Raw genomic sequence first — 14,680 nt, forward strand, 5'->3', positions numbered from 1 at the left:
GCCATGTCTGTGTTCCATATCGTAATGTATATGTTTTATGCTACTATTTACATGTATATTGCGGAATTTGCGGCAGGATCGGAGGTCATTTTCCATTTTACGATTGTTGCAGGGACACGACTGTCCAATCAGGGACTGTCCATGGCACATTGGGACAGCAGGTAACCCTGGTGACCATGCCCATGTCGCTACTGGGGTTTCCACCTTTTCCATTTTCCGATATGGGATATTTCCGGCACTCACATCTGACTTTACAGGCCGACACATACAAACGGTCACTATATAGCATGGAAATTCACTTGCTTGCCTAAATAATATGCTTATTATTGTGGCAATTTCCTTGCTTATTCTGTTTTGTGTCATTTAGGTATTTCTGTTACAAAAATAACCAATTCATGCTACCATTACATTAAATACGGGATATCATTGTGTCCTACAATCGTAGCACGTCAGCCATTTCTAATACGTTTTTTCGGGACAAAACTGTCCATGGAGTGACTGCCCCAACCAAAGTGGGACAGGTGGTGACCTTAGTCGCTGCTCCTATGTCGGTGCGGCGCTGACATGCGGCTGTGCGCCTTCTCTGAGTGTAAACACTGACAGTGCATTGCGGAACGCGGTCTTATGCGTATCCTTTACTCCTTGGACGGGTACAGTTATGCCTTCGTGGCTTCTATTTGCTTCTCCATTAATTTGGGACGGGGACTATGTTGCATACTGTACATGCGTTTCATTCTGCACAGGACCTGGCTGCTGCCATTACTATTGTGGGCGGACCATGGCTGTCAGCACATTAGGTTGCTCACCTCATGCTGGCTTAGACACGCCTCCAGACGCATCCTACCTGGGCTCGCTCACGTACACTACGCACGTGTCTGTGATTCCGGTGCACTCTCATTATTATGTATATGGCGCTACTGCGCCGGATATTCCATGCACCGCCGTCGCAGGCCTTACGCCGGCCTTGCGCCGAGCTTCATGAATCCCGGGGATTATTTACAGTAATACCAAATAACATAGGTCTAGAATATGTAACAAAATTATTAACAACAGATGATGAATTTAGTGAGGCAGATGTTAGTTTATTAATAACATTACTTAATATTGTCCTCAACAACAATATTTTTTCTTTTAGTGATAAAATTTTTAGGCAAAAACATGGAGTCGCTATGGGTAGCTCCTGTTCTAACAGTTACGCCAATGCTGTTATGTTAATATGGGAAATGGATCATATATTGAAATGCCCTTATAGTCACTATATATTATTTTACAAAAGATTTGTCGATGACCTCTTTATTTTGTGGAAGGGGACGTTAGCACCGTTGGAAGATTTTAAAAATTATATAAATAATTCGAGTGATTTTTTGAAATTTACTGTAAATGTATCTGAATTGCATATACATTTTTTAGATGTCTGTGTTGAGAAAGATGAAATTGGAAAAATTTATACTAAATTATATAGGAAAGAATGCCATGCAAATTTATTTTTAAAAAGAAATAGCATGCATCCTGAATATGTATTTAAAAATGTAGCTAGGAATCAATTTTTTAGGGCATCAAGACTGAATGTTAGGAAGGATGATTTTGAAAGACAAATGCAAAAAACTGAAATGGAACTAGTAGCAAGAGGCTACAAACCAAGTATAATTAATGAGAACTCAACAGCGGTTAGACGATTAAGAGAGACTGCAGCTAAACCTTATTTTTCAGCACCAATGAATACGGTACAAGTAAGGCATAGGGATAAACTTAATTTTTCACTTAGTTACACTAGAGATATTACTTCATATACTAGTGTAATTAATCAACACTGGGATATTCTAATGACTGATGAGCATATAAGGGACATAGTGGGTAGTAAACCTCAGTTTTCGTTTAGAAATAAAAAATCCTTGAAAGATAGAATATGTTGCTATAGCAAAGTTCCATCTTCACAATTGAATGGAGGTACAAAAGCATGTGGTAAATGTAATTATTGCATGTATATATATGAAGGCAATGTTTTTAGACACCCAGATACTGGTGAAGTTTTTAGTCTTAGAACACAAGCTACATGCGATACGTTACATGTGGTTTATTTAGCTATTTGTTGTACATGCAGTAAATTTTATGTGGGCAAAACAGACCGTAGCCTAAAAGAAAGGATAAGAGAACATTTATACCACATAAGAAAATCCAATAGTGTAAATGCATTAGCTAAACATGTGATTACTACAGATATGCAGCATATTTTTAAATTTACAGTTTTAGCTATGAATATGCCAAACATTAGGGGGGGTAATATTAGAGTTTGGACAAAAGAAATTGAGGCACAATGGATAATGAGGCTTAGGGCAAATTTTGGACATGGCCTCAATGACTCTGTACCTATAAAACCAATTCTGTCTAAAAGAGTTTTATCTAGTCGGTGTAAGTGAAAGTTATTGCTTGTTTGTCATATATTTTAAATGTTTTTAAATAATTACTTGATGAAAGTTTGATTTAGATAATGTTTTATTAATATATTTCTTGTAAGATAGACTGTCTTCTTACATTTAATAGTCATGTGATATTAATTAAGTAATATATAAGGTGTGTCCTGCATTCTATACATATACACCTGATGAAGCTATTGTGAAAGCGCTTGTGCTGAATAAAGAGAGCTGCTCAACTACACTACAACTTCTTGGAGTATTTGATGGTTTATGAATATTGTGGAGCTAAACCTTTGCTGTTTATTATCTTGATTTATGCTGCTATGTTTATATGCAAAGGTATCCAGTGCTTTGTAGGTACACTTTTGTTCATATATTTAGTTACAAACCAGAATAAACAAATTATTCGTAGTTCAAGATTTACAAACAAAAATCCTCAACTTTTAAATAGTTCCATTCCCCTTCTCAGATCATGACTCTCTGATAATGAAGCTCCAAATAGAGTTTAAACCTTTAATCCTCTGAACTAGAATTCCACCATATATCATGAAAATTAAAGGATTTAGACCCTGGATGTTGCCAGAACTACAATTATTTCTTGAAATTAATAATACAACAGAAATCAGTAGAGTCATGGTTTGGGAATCATTAAAAGAGAATTTATTTGCTAAGACCCTTAGCTGGTACAAAAACAAAGTTAGAGAGTGGGAAACTGAATCATTAGACTTGCAAACCAGACTATTGATAGCAAAATCTAAAAAAAATCAGAATTGTCCATAAGTCAAAAAAGAAATAGAGGAATTAAATAAAAGATATAATTAAATTCTAACACATAAAACTTGTCTAGCCTTGGAAAAATTAAAAATAAACTCATTAGCCACTTCACCCAGATATCTACATAACTTATCTACAAGAATTAAAATACACACTAAAGCAAATAACATTCGTAGTATATATCAGAAAAAGAAAGGGAAAAAGTATCAGTTATAGGAGACATCCTTAAAGCATTTCAGTTCCATTATATGGGACACTTTAAAAAAGAAGATTTAGATACCAACCAAATAAACTTAGATACAAACCTTAACAATATAAAAAAAATCCCAAAAACTTAAAACTATACCTACAAAAACCTTTATGCTTCAAAGAAATTGTTGACAAGATAAAAGAAAGTAAATCTAACAAAGCTCCAGGGCTAGATGATATAATTATGGAAATTTACAAACTCTTCCCTTCAACAGTAATCTCCCTTTTTCATAAAACTTTGCTAGAAGTCCAGTCAGAAGCAAAAATACCATCCTCATGGAAATATTCTCTCATAACACCAATTCTAAAAGATAATAAATCATCAGACCTTTGCACCTCATACAGAGACCTATATCATTACTGAATAATGATTACAAAATATTCATGTCAATCCTAGCTAACAGAATGAAAATCCTACTTTCAAAGACAATTATTAATGATCAAATTGGATTTTTATATAACAGGCACACACATGATACTATTAAAAGGATACTTACTCTTATAGATTATGTGCATAAAGATGATAGAAAAACGCTTGTAATCAGATCAGACATAGAAAAAGCCTTTGATTTCCCTCAACTGGGAATATCAATTTAAAACTTTATCATTATTTGAATTTCCTCCTCCCTTCATCTTATTACTAAAAACATATATAATAATAACTTAGCCTACATTAAACTAGGTCCTTTCACCTCAGAGTCTATCCATATAATGAAAATTACTAAACAAGGATGCCCCCTTTCTCCTATTTTATTTGCTTTGGCTATAGAAATACTTGCAGAAATAATATGCAATAATCCAAGAATTAAAGGAATAGAAGTCTATGACCAGTACATATCTAAAATAATGCTTTTTGCTGATGATATTTTATTAACCCTATCAAACTCCAGAGAGTCATTAGGAGAGCTAGAAGAAGTAATGGAGACATTTTATAAGATTGCAGGTCTACACTTTAATAGAGCAAAATCAAAATTTCTATTTTTAAATAAGAAAAATGAACTACAAGTTACAAATAAATCCATCATAGGAAAACAAGAACTAACGCTAAATTATTTAGGAATAGTGTTATGCAAAAATATAAACAAAACAATATTAATAAATTATAAAAACATTACTGAAGCAATAAAAATATATATAGAAAAGTTGAACAAATTTATATTAACTTTTGAAGACAGATTGCAATTAATAAAAATGATCTTATTGCCAAAAATACTATATGTAGAATTAGCAATACAGTTAATTCCTGAAAGATGCATTCTTAAAGAAATAAACTCATGTTTAATAAAATTTTTATGGTATCTCAAAAAGAATAGAGTAGCTCTAACTCATCACATTAGACCGCGGAAACAAGCAGGATTGAACTTCCCAGAAATAAAAACATATATAAAAGCGTCTGTGTTTAAAACTACAATAGATTGGATAAACCCACCCTGGGATTCATGAAGCTTGTGTCAGGCGCAGGCGTAGCATCGCTGATCTAACGCCAAACATGGCCACCGAGCGATTCAAGTACGAGCTGTTTCCACATGCACTACCAGCATAAGCCACAGCTGCACAGCTCCTGGCGCATGTATGCTAATTACCCCATGCACAGCAGTGTAGCATGCAAATGAAGGTATATTGTGATTCATGAAGTGGTGCAGGCGTAGCATAAGCATGCAGAAATGTAAACCAAAAAAAGGTTTACATTTTTTCAAACATAAAATTGGAGCCATGACAGCGGACCAAACTCACGTATTGTACTGTTAATATATGCCAATGGCTAAATATATAGTCATTGGCATGTCATGGCCACACTAACACAAAGTAAAATCGCAGTACATCGGTGTGCAAATGGGATCACAAAGAAAATATATTTATATGTAATAAAACAGCAATGTAACACATTTCATGAATTTACCCATAATAGTCAATGGCACGCATGCTACACCACAACCATGGCACAAGGGTTGCTAAGGGTCTGTGACAGTGTTCTGCACGGTAACTAGGAGTCAATGCCATGCAAATGAGGCAAGTAATACTGAATTGTAAAATCCCTGCCGGTGTAAGGATGTACCTCACAGTGTAGCAGTACAACACCAAAGTGTGGACTGGAGATAAAGATGACATCAAGTGAGGGATGCACCACCTTAGCTGTAAGCACATTGGAGCTTTGCTAATCCAGGTTGCCTGTTGTGCTAAGCAAAGCCACAGGATAGGGGTGTGGAAGTAGCCATAGCTTTGCTTAGCTGAGAGCACACAAGGTAACCAAAAGTGCATGTGAATGTGGATGAAAACACACTTGAAACCCGGTAAACAGCTGTGCGCGGTGCTCACCATAGCTGAAACAGGAAGGATACGGGAAGACAATAAGGAAATACTGCAGCATGGTAATTGTAGTACAAATGAGTAATTAATACTTAGGAACTCACAGTGGGCCATTGACAACAGCTAACAAGGCTGCTAGCAGCTACTTGCAGAACAGGAAAGGGGAGTTGCCATACTGCAAAGAAAAGAGAACTGTCACAGCAGAACAAAGCAAACTTGCAGTAGATCAGCTACATAACACATTTCGCTACACAATCCTGGGTTGGGAAAGTACAAAACAAGAAAGCCGGCAGCTGGATGCATGCCTGACAATGGGAGGGGAATCGGGTTGAAAAGTGAAGTAAAGGGCAATAGATGAATCATGGCAGCCAAGCACAATTCAACACCAAAGGCCCCACAATAGAAGTACCTGCTCTAAAACCCATAATTAAGATACCCTGCAGCTGGAATTGCACATACACACCCAATTACACCAGCAGTATCCATTGCACAATAGTATAAAGTGTGAAAGCACCTCACACACACTTGTGTATTCTAAGACACTCTGCGCTATTGGTGTATACAGATGGGGAACTTTTAATATGTACATGTTAGGGGCTGCCATAGCTTTGATTCACAAGCATGTGTTGGAGACTGACGGTGGTGTGGAGGATAATGCTGACAACCATCTCAGGCACCGGAGGAGGAGAAGAGTGTTCAGACCCAGGGTAACCTGCCAGGGGCTACATGATCTGGAGATAGTACAGCATTATAGGGTGGACAGGGACACCACACAGCAAGTTGTTGAGCTGTGACGGCCACGCCTCAGAGACAGAAATAACAGAGGTGAACCCATCCCAGTGGACACGAAGGTATGTGTAAGCTGGATAGTACTAGCCACAGGTACCTTTCAAAGGCCAACTGGGGATATCATGGGGATCTCACAGGCATCAGCATCCAGGGTACTCCACCAGTTCGTGGATGCCATGTTACCACATGCCAATGAGCACATATACTTCCCCCGAATTTAGGAAGAGTTGGCCAGCAATATGTGTCTCTTCCACCATGTGGCAGACTACCCGGAGGTACTGGGTACACACACACACACACACACACACACACACACACACACACACACACACACACATCAAGATAACACCTGGTGAGCAGGGTAGGCACTACATAAACCACAAGGGATACCCCTCCATCAACTGCCAGGTCATGTGCAATGCCCAGGGCATTATCATGGATGTGTGTGCTGGCAGCCCTGAAAGCTATCATGACTCCCACATCTGGCATGCCTCACAGATGTATCAGGTATTTGCCAGGGGGAGACATCCCATATGGCCACCTTGTGGGGGATGCTGGCTATGCACTGGATCCGTGGATGATGACTCCCATCAGAAATGCACACACACCCATGCAAGAACAGCATAATGAGGCACACGCAGAAACCAGAATCATCATAGTGCGTGTGTTCGGGATGCTGAAATCATGGTTCCATTGTTCGGACATATCTGGTGGAGCCTTGCAGTACTCTCCAGGCAGGTGTGCCCACATCTTCATAGTATGTGCCATGCTACACAATATGATCCTGCAGAAATAGCTGCAGCAGGGACAGAATGGTGAAGGCCCTCACAGCCCACCACCATTGCCAAAGGCCCCACAAGCACAGAGGGACTCAGACCATGAACACCCTGTGCCAGCCCCAGTAGGCAGATGGAGGCATGCCCAGTATGCCCATGCCTTGGCAAAAAGGGAATGTATAGCACACACACTGACAGTGTAGGCACCTACGGACTGACACCCTTCCCCACCTGCACACACAGCAAACATGGATGGCACACACACACACGACCATCTGTAAATTGTCATGTATAGGTGGTCTACTGTGTGCATCCTACATAGGCAGCCCTCAACTATTGCACACACAACTGCCATTGGTACAAGGTAAGTCAATACCCGAAAAGTAAATTAAGCTATCAGCATGTGTCAATACTGTATGTATATGTTCATAGGTACATAGGTAGGTACATGCCTAACTGCCAGAGGCCATTCATAAGCATAGCCAAAATGTGTCTGCTGTTGCCACCCCATTGATTAACTAACTGTCCATCTGTGGAGCAGAGTCAATTGTGGGATCCCTGGGGTGTATCCACTGCTCCCCACCCACTCTGCAAGGATTTCTTGGAGTGTTAGTGAGGGGCTCCATATAATGTAATCAGGGATGTAGTTCCAAATCATGGGGAGTACCCTTGACCGGACTCTGTCACTCCAGCATCTTCCAGTTATGGTTGTGGTAAGGTGTAGCTCATTGCAGTGTGTGGCTCACTGTGACATGGATTCCCATAGGTGGAGCATATCGATTAAGCCTGACTTGGACATGGCTTTGTTGGCCAGCAAATATCATCTCTGAGTAAATGAGTTGCCACTCAGTAATGCAAGAGTTTATGCAGTCTGACAGCATAGGACACATATCTGAGGGCATTATCCCTCTTTGCGAGGTACATTCATGGCCCTTCCAGCTGTCGGATGTATCTTCTGAGGTACATCCAAAATGGGTTATCATACTCGATGATGGGATTGATGAGTGATGAGTAAAGGGGCACAATAACCTAAGTCTGTTTAGATGCGAACCCTTAAGTAATCAGATGGCCTACATAGACAGATGTCCTAACTACTTCGCAGATATGACTGTCAAAAGAGAGATCACTATGTAATGTAGCCCCCACATACCCATTACGTCGTCTGAATTATAGTGTCATCCACTCATGGGTTAATATGTGTGTGTGTAGTTTCCCAAAATTGAATGACCATGCAGTATGTGGCCTTTAGCTGGAGGCCATGACTCTGACACCCTGTGTTGGTCTATGTGAGGCACCTTGAAGGACATCTGTGACAGCTGGACTGTCAGTTATGGCTCCCAGTCTGCAGTAATCACCAAACATGGCCTGCTGTAGTCCTCCTGTGTTAGCCCATACCTCTGAGAAGTATATGGCAAACAGTAGGGCTCCCAGGACTGAGTCCTGTGGGACACCAGTTGTGACTGGTCAAGAGTTGGACCAGGAGGCTGCTAGGCTTACCATGTGGGTTCTGTGTGTAAGCCTGTTGGCAAACCAACCTGTGATGTATGGATGTATGTAGTGGCTGATGAGTGTAGAAATAATACCTGAGTAGGGACTGGTGTCAAAACCCTTGTCGAGGTCCAGGTTGTATGTGTAAACTACCACACCCCACACCTAAAGTCTAGGTGACTGTAAGATGTCAAACAGGTTCAGTAGGCATGATCTGCACTCAGTCAAGCTGACCTGGGTTGGGTCAAGTGTCTGGAGGTTACCATTGTCTATGTTAATGAGTGCCATGAGGATGTGCTCCATAGCCATGCAAATCAGGCTACTCAGGCTTATGGGGTGGTAGTTACCATGGTCAGTTGTGTCACCACCTTGCTGGAGTGGAATAGCTGTTGCCATGTGCCAGTGAATGGCCATGTAGCCTGTGTAGAGGCTGATGTTGAATTGCTATATTAGGTTGGGGGGTCACTCTGTCTTGTAGTGTCTGCAGGATGCAGTCTGGGACACCATCTGCCTCCACTGATGCTCTGTCATGCCATTTGAAAGGGCCATTACCACCTGTATGTCTCAGATGTCTGGGATACTGCATGTTTTGGGTATTGTCATGGGCCTTGTAGGTGGTGAAGCTTGCTCCGAATGTATCATCAAGTGTGTTGGTCATATCAGTAGGGTCAGTATATTCAGTGCAATATTGCACCAGCACAGTGCAAATCTGTGTGTTACTGCCTACATCCTTGACATAGCCAAAGAAGCCTTTGTGGTCATATTCAGAATTCATGCCTATTTACCTGTGGATGTCAGCCTTGGATGATTACATGAGTAACATAAGTAGCTTGCTAGTACTGGTCACGGACATCTGCAGGTCTTGGGATTTTCTGTTGTTCTGGACATTGTCTTACTTCTGTTGTATAGCCTGTATAATGCAGGGGTTCAGCAGACTGGTGTCCTTGTGTAGGAGTAGCGAGTCCTGGTTTACCATTGATGGCATGACCCATACATCTTTGTAGGTGCTTATAGAGCGCATTTGTAATTCTGTCTGTATCTTGAGCAGTGTCATCCCTGAGCATGGGGGCTGTGAACCCTGCCACCTCTGTCATTAGTACTGTGAATTTAGCTGTAGGAAAGGTATCCACTGTGTATTCCTTGGGTGGGGAAGATGATTGGGAGTGGAAATCATCAGTGAATAGTTCATGGTCAGAGCTAAACAGTAACCGGTTTACCTCTGCTGTAGTGCACCTGTTGCACATGTCAGTGATTACCACTTCTAGTATGTTTTCACCTCTCGTTAGTCCATCTACCAACTGATACAGGCCATATGAGGTGATAAATCTCAGGAAGTGCTTGGCCTGGAAGTGAATACTCGAGTAGGTTATCCAGTTGTGTAGTGTAGCCGACACTGACCAATAACAGGGTGTCTGGTAGGACTGTCATGTTTACCACTGCCTCCAGATAGTTGTAGTGGTGCTCCTGGGTCATGGAGGGTTATCTGTAGCAGTTCACAGTTTGCATTGCAGTCGTGGCTGATGTTAGCTGCACATGGATGATCACAGAGGTATCATGCTGCCCCACTAACTTGGAGGTGTAGGTATCCCCGATGAATATGGATACACCCCCTCCATGTCTGTGCCAGTCCATGTTCAGTGGCTGAAATGTGTGTTATGGGTTGTAGTCTGGTAGTGCCGATGTGCTCACAGGAGCCTTATACAGGTCCCAGTCACAGAACAGATGTAGATGTGTTCCATACTGAGGGGTGCTGTGAGTGCGTGCATGTTGTGAGTACTACCCCTGGTGTTGAGTAGCCTAACCCTCATTGATTCCGCTATTGTGCAGTTCATGGAGGTGAGATTCACCTCTGAGACCTGCCTGAAAATGGCACCATGGGGGCGCCAATAGCCTTGCCCAGCATTTCAAAGCCTTAGGCTGACACATGCAAGTTGGTATGGCATTGTTGCAGGCATGTTTCCCATCTGTACTTGTGTCCCATCTTTCCTGTAGGTAACCTACTGGTAAGCAATACAAAGCCTTAAACCTATATATGTCCACTAGCTTCCAAGATAGGCTTTTGGAGTGATTATGTATCAGTAGTCTGTATGTTATTGCTGTACTTAACTGTTGTCTAACTACATGGTGATTTTATACTGTATATTGTGATCAGAAAACACTGTATAATCACATATGATGCTGGAGATTGCCTGCACTGTAGAGGTTCACAGATAGTTAGTAGGCTATCTGCACAAGGGCATTTAGAAGCATAGTTTTATCTGCACCATTGATGAAGTAACTGAGCCTCTGTCAAGCATAGCCAATGAAGTGATTCCAGGCAGAGTAGCTGGAAGCTGCTGAAGACTGGGGTGCTGTAGGGTGATAGTGGCACATAGTGATCTCAAAAGGGCATGTTAACATGAAAACCCAACAGCATTCAATTTCCCCAACAGGTCTTGCAGCTATAAAACTTGAGTGGCTCCCCTACACCCTGGCTGTATGTTTCTGGGACACATGATCTCAGGGGTGTATATACTGTTGGCCAGTCACACATCAAGGTTTCCCCTGAAGTGTGTCAGTGAGGGGGTATGCCAAATGTAGTTAGGATGTTAATGTATAGTCTCTCAATTCATGTGTTATGTCGGTATTTCGAGAAGCTCACTGGGTGTGGGTGGCTCCTCCTGTTGTGTAGCCAAGCTTATACATAAGATTCATGGACATAGGAAATAGGCAGACGGAATGTTAATGTCAATAGTGTAATGGCTACAGCATTTGCATAATATCTGTGCAGTCCTGGTTGAAATCTCAATACAGTCAGAGATGATTTACATGTTACATAGTATACCTTAACCACAGCTTGCATATATAGGTAGCATTCCACAGAATAATAAACATTTGGAACACACAACCGCTGAAATGTGTGTAAATCACCCTTGCACTACCAGTGCCTGCTCTGAGAGGTAAAATGACCACTGCCAGAATTAGAACATGCAACCATGTAGTCAATCTTCACAATAACATACCACTAAGCTACCTGTGATATACCAACAGCAGTTGTGTATTCTGACAGGTTAAAACACAAAAGGGAGGAATGTGTGGAAATAAGACAAACCACCATGTACCCAATGAAAGGTGTGTGCTATATATATATATATATATATATATATATATATATATATATATATATATATATATATATATAAAAATCAGCATATGTATATATACATATATATATATATATATATATATATATATATATAGAGAGAGAGAGAGAGAGAGAGAGAAAGAGAGGGGGTTATATGTTGATATATAGGGATATGCATATATATGTAGATATATAGATAGGTTAACAACATCTACACAACCATGAAGGTACATATAAATGGGATACCTACCAAATACCGAATGCCTGACATACCGACGAGCATAATCATGAGGCTTAAAGACAGAAAGACCCCAGTACTTAAACACCAGATGTGCGAGTTTTAAAATACCGATGTTAAGGGACATTTAGTAAGTGCTTCTGGCATTGTGGTTCAGGTAGGTTACTGTGTGTAAGTGTGTTTCTGTGGGCTGTAGTGTGTGTAAGTGTGTGTTCTAAGCATGGTGTATGTTCCTGGGGGACTGTAATGTGTGGGTTTCCTTTGTGTGCCTGTTTGTGTGATCTTGGAGGTAGAATATTAAATTGGGGGGGTGCAGCCACCCACATGGGGGGTGTAGGGGGGCTTGCCCACCTGCTCATACGCAGTATAGGAGGATGGTTTGTTTGGCTGTGGTGGGTAGCAGTGTGTCTGTGTGTGCGTGTGTGTGTTCCGTGTTTGTGTTACTTTCGCGAGTTTGACTGTCGCAAGTTTGAGTGTTTGGTAATATGGTGTATGGGAGTCTGGGCCCGGTACTGTGGGCATCGGAATTATGTGCATTCAGGATTCCATAGGTATCCCATATACAGCGGTTGAAGTGTTCATATATGAGTAAAACATGGAACATAGCAATCACACATTCCACCACGAACAACCTTTATGAACAAAGGATATGGAGAGTATATGCCTATACACTATTAGAAATATGTGCTATGGACATGAGCCAAGTGGGTCAGTCACCAACACAACTCCAATGACTGCAGATACCTATGGCAGAAATACACAGACAGCTTTCATGTAGCAACACTTTATTGCATTCCAATATATTGCCGAAAGGATTCAGGGACTAACATCACCTGCATGCTATACAGGAACCAATTAACAGTGCCTCAATGAATCAGCCTGCAATTACCATAGTATAGTCCACTAAAGGATAGGTGTTCAAATAGGGAAGGAACCCTCACACACATATCGATTATGTATAAAAGCAGTTCCTACACACCTGCAACTGCTATGTGCATCCACCAACATCTCCCCCACACCCAAACCAATTACAATACAAACTGTAATAACATCACAAATCATTCACTCACTGTACAACATCTGCAGAAGCCTTAACATACCTTGTCAGAGACACACTAACATGGCCCTATTTGAAATAGTTGCTGTTATACAATGGAACAGCTGCTGATGTTACAGGGTTTGTTTGCACTAATCCCGTTTCAGAGAGTTGTGTGTACACCAGGAAGTGTTACCAATTACTGATTAACAGCACAGTATGATACACATATACACCAAACCAAAGCTGTCTGGTGAGCACACTGTAAACCACCTAACATTTCATGCATAGCCATACAGCGTTGAGCTGCCCAAACATCCTTGCCAGACTGAAACATCTGCAGAAGTATCAGGTACAAATAATTACTGCATAAGTAGCAATGTTCTGAAATATAACAGCTGTAGTCACATGCAGAACATCTTCTTGCCATTACACGCAATCCATAGGAGTCATGAAGCTAATATATCTCTGTCTGTCTCCATATAGCTGTTGCAAAACATCACAAACAACACATCCAGGCCATCTTCCTCAAAAGTAAGGCAAAGGGACAACGCCCAAGTGGAGTACTCAATTATATGCCACTGTTGCCATGGTATTGGCTAATGGAGTAGCTGCACAGCTGATGTGCATGTAATTAACTACTTTGGAACACCAATTGGTGGTTAGGATAGCACATGTTACCGATATTTAACTATAAAAGGATGGCTTGTCATACATTCAAACCATCTGTATATACCAGCAGAACATTACAAAGAAGATTGAAACATAAACTGAAAAGGATTGAAATAACAGTCAACGACATCTCGGGTTACTAATAAGGTATGTAGAACACTCAGTATGTCTGTGTATGTAGTACCTGTTCTGTAATAATTAAAGTGTGTGCAATGCATATAGTGGAAATAGTTATCTTGTAGTGATGCATTGTTGAGCATAGTAACGCTTGTAGTATTTATATGTGTACTGCTGTAGGTCACAAGGCAAACACCGCATACACCACAAGGGATGCTATATAAGGGCTTTGAACCCAACAATTCCTCAACAGCCACTGTCAGTGGCAGTGTTGGTCCAACAAGTACGTGCTATAACAGGGGATAATATATGCTGATATATTGTAACAGTAGGCATATGTATGGGTGTATTACTGAGAATAACATGTCAAAGGTGGGGCTATTGTGCAATTATGATTTGCATTGTGGGATATTGTGCCAATAACTGTGTAATGTACAGTATTGTAAGCAGATATGTATTACATTTTACATAGCATTACTGTCATGTTAAGCAAACATTAGTTATGTCTATTGGCATTTACAATACACAATAACAGGATACATATGACTTGTAGTCTCCCGACAGTTTATCAGCATGATAGCAAAGTAAAATGGAAGAGTTAGTTAACTATCCATGCACATAAGACATGTAATAGGTTCAAAGGTAGGTACTAGGCTGTCTGCCCAAGGGTATTTATAAGCCTAGCTAGAGTGTGCT

Source organism: Protopterus annectens, chromosome 7.part1 (assembly GCF_019279795.1).
Source record: "Protopterus annectens isolate FY-2018-M chromosome 7.part1, PAN1.0, whole genome shotgun sequence".
Taxonomy (NCBI): Eukaryota; Metazoa; Chordata; order Ceratodontiformes; family Protopteridae; genus Protopterus; species Protopterus annectens.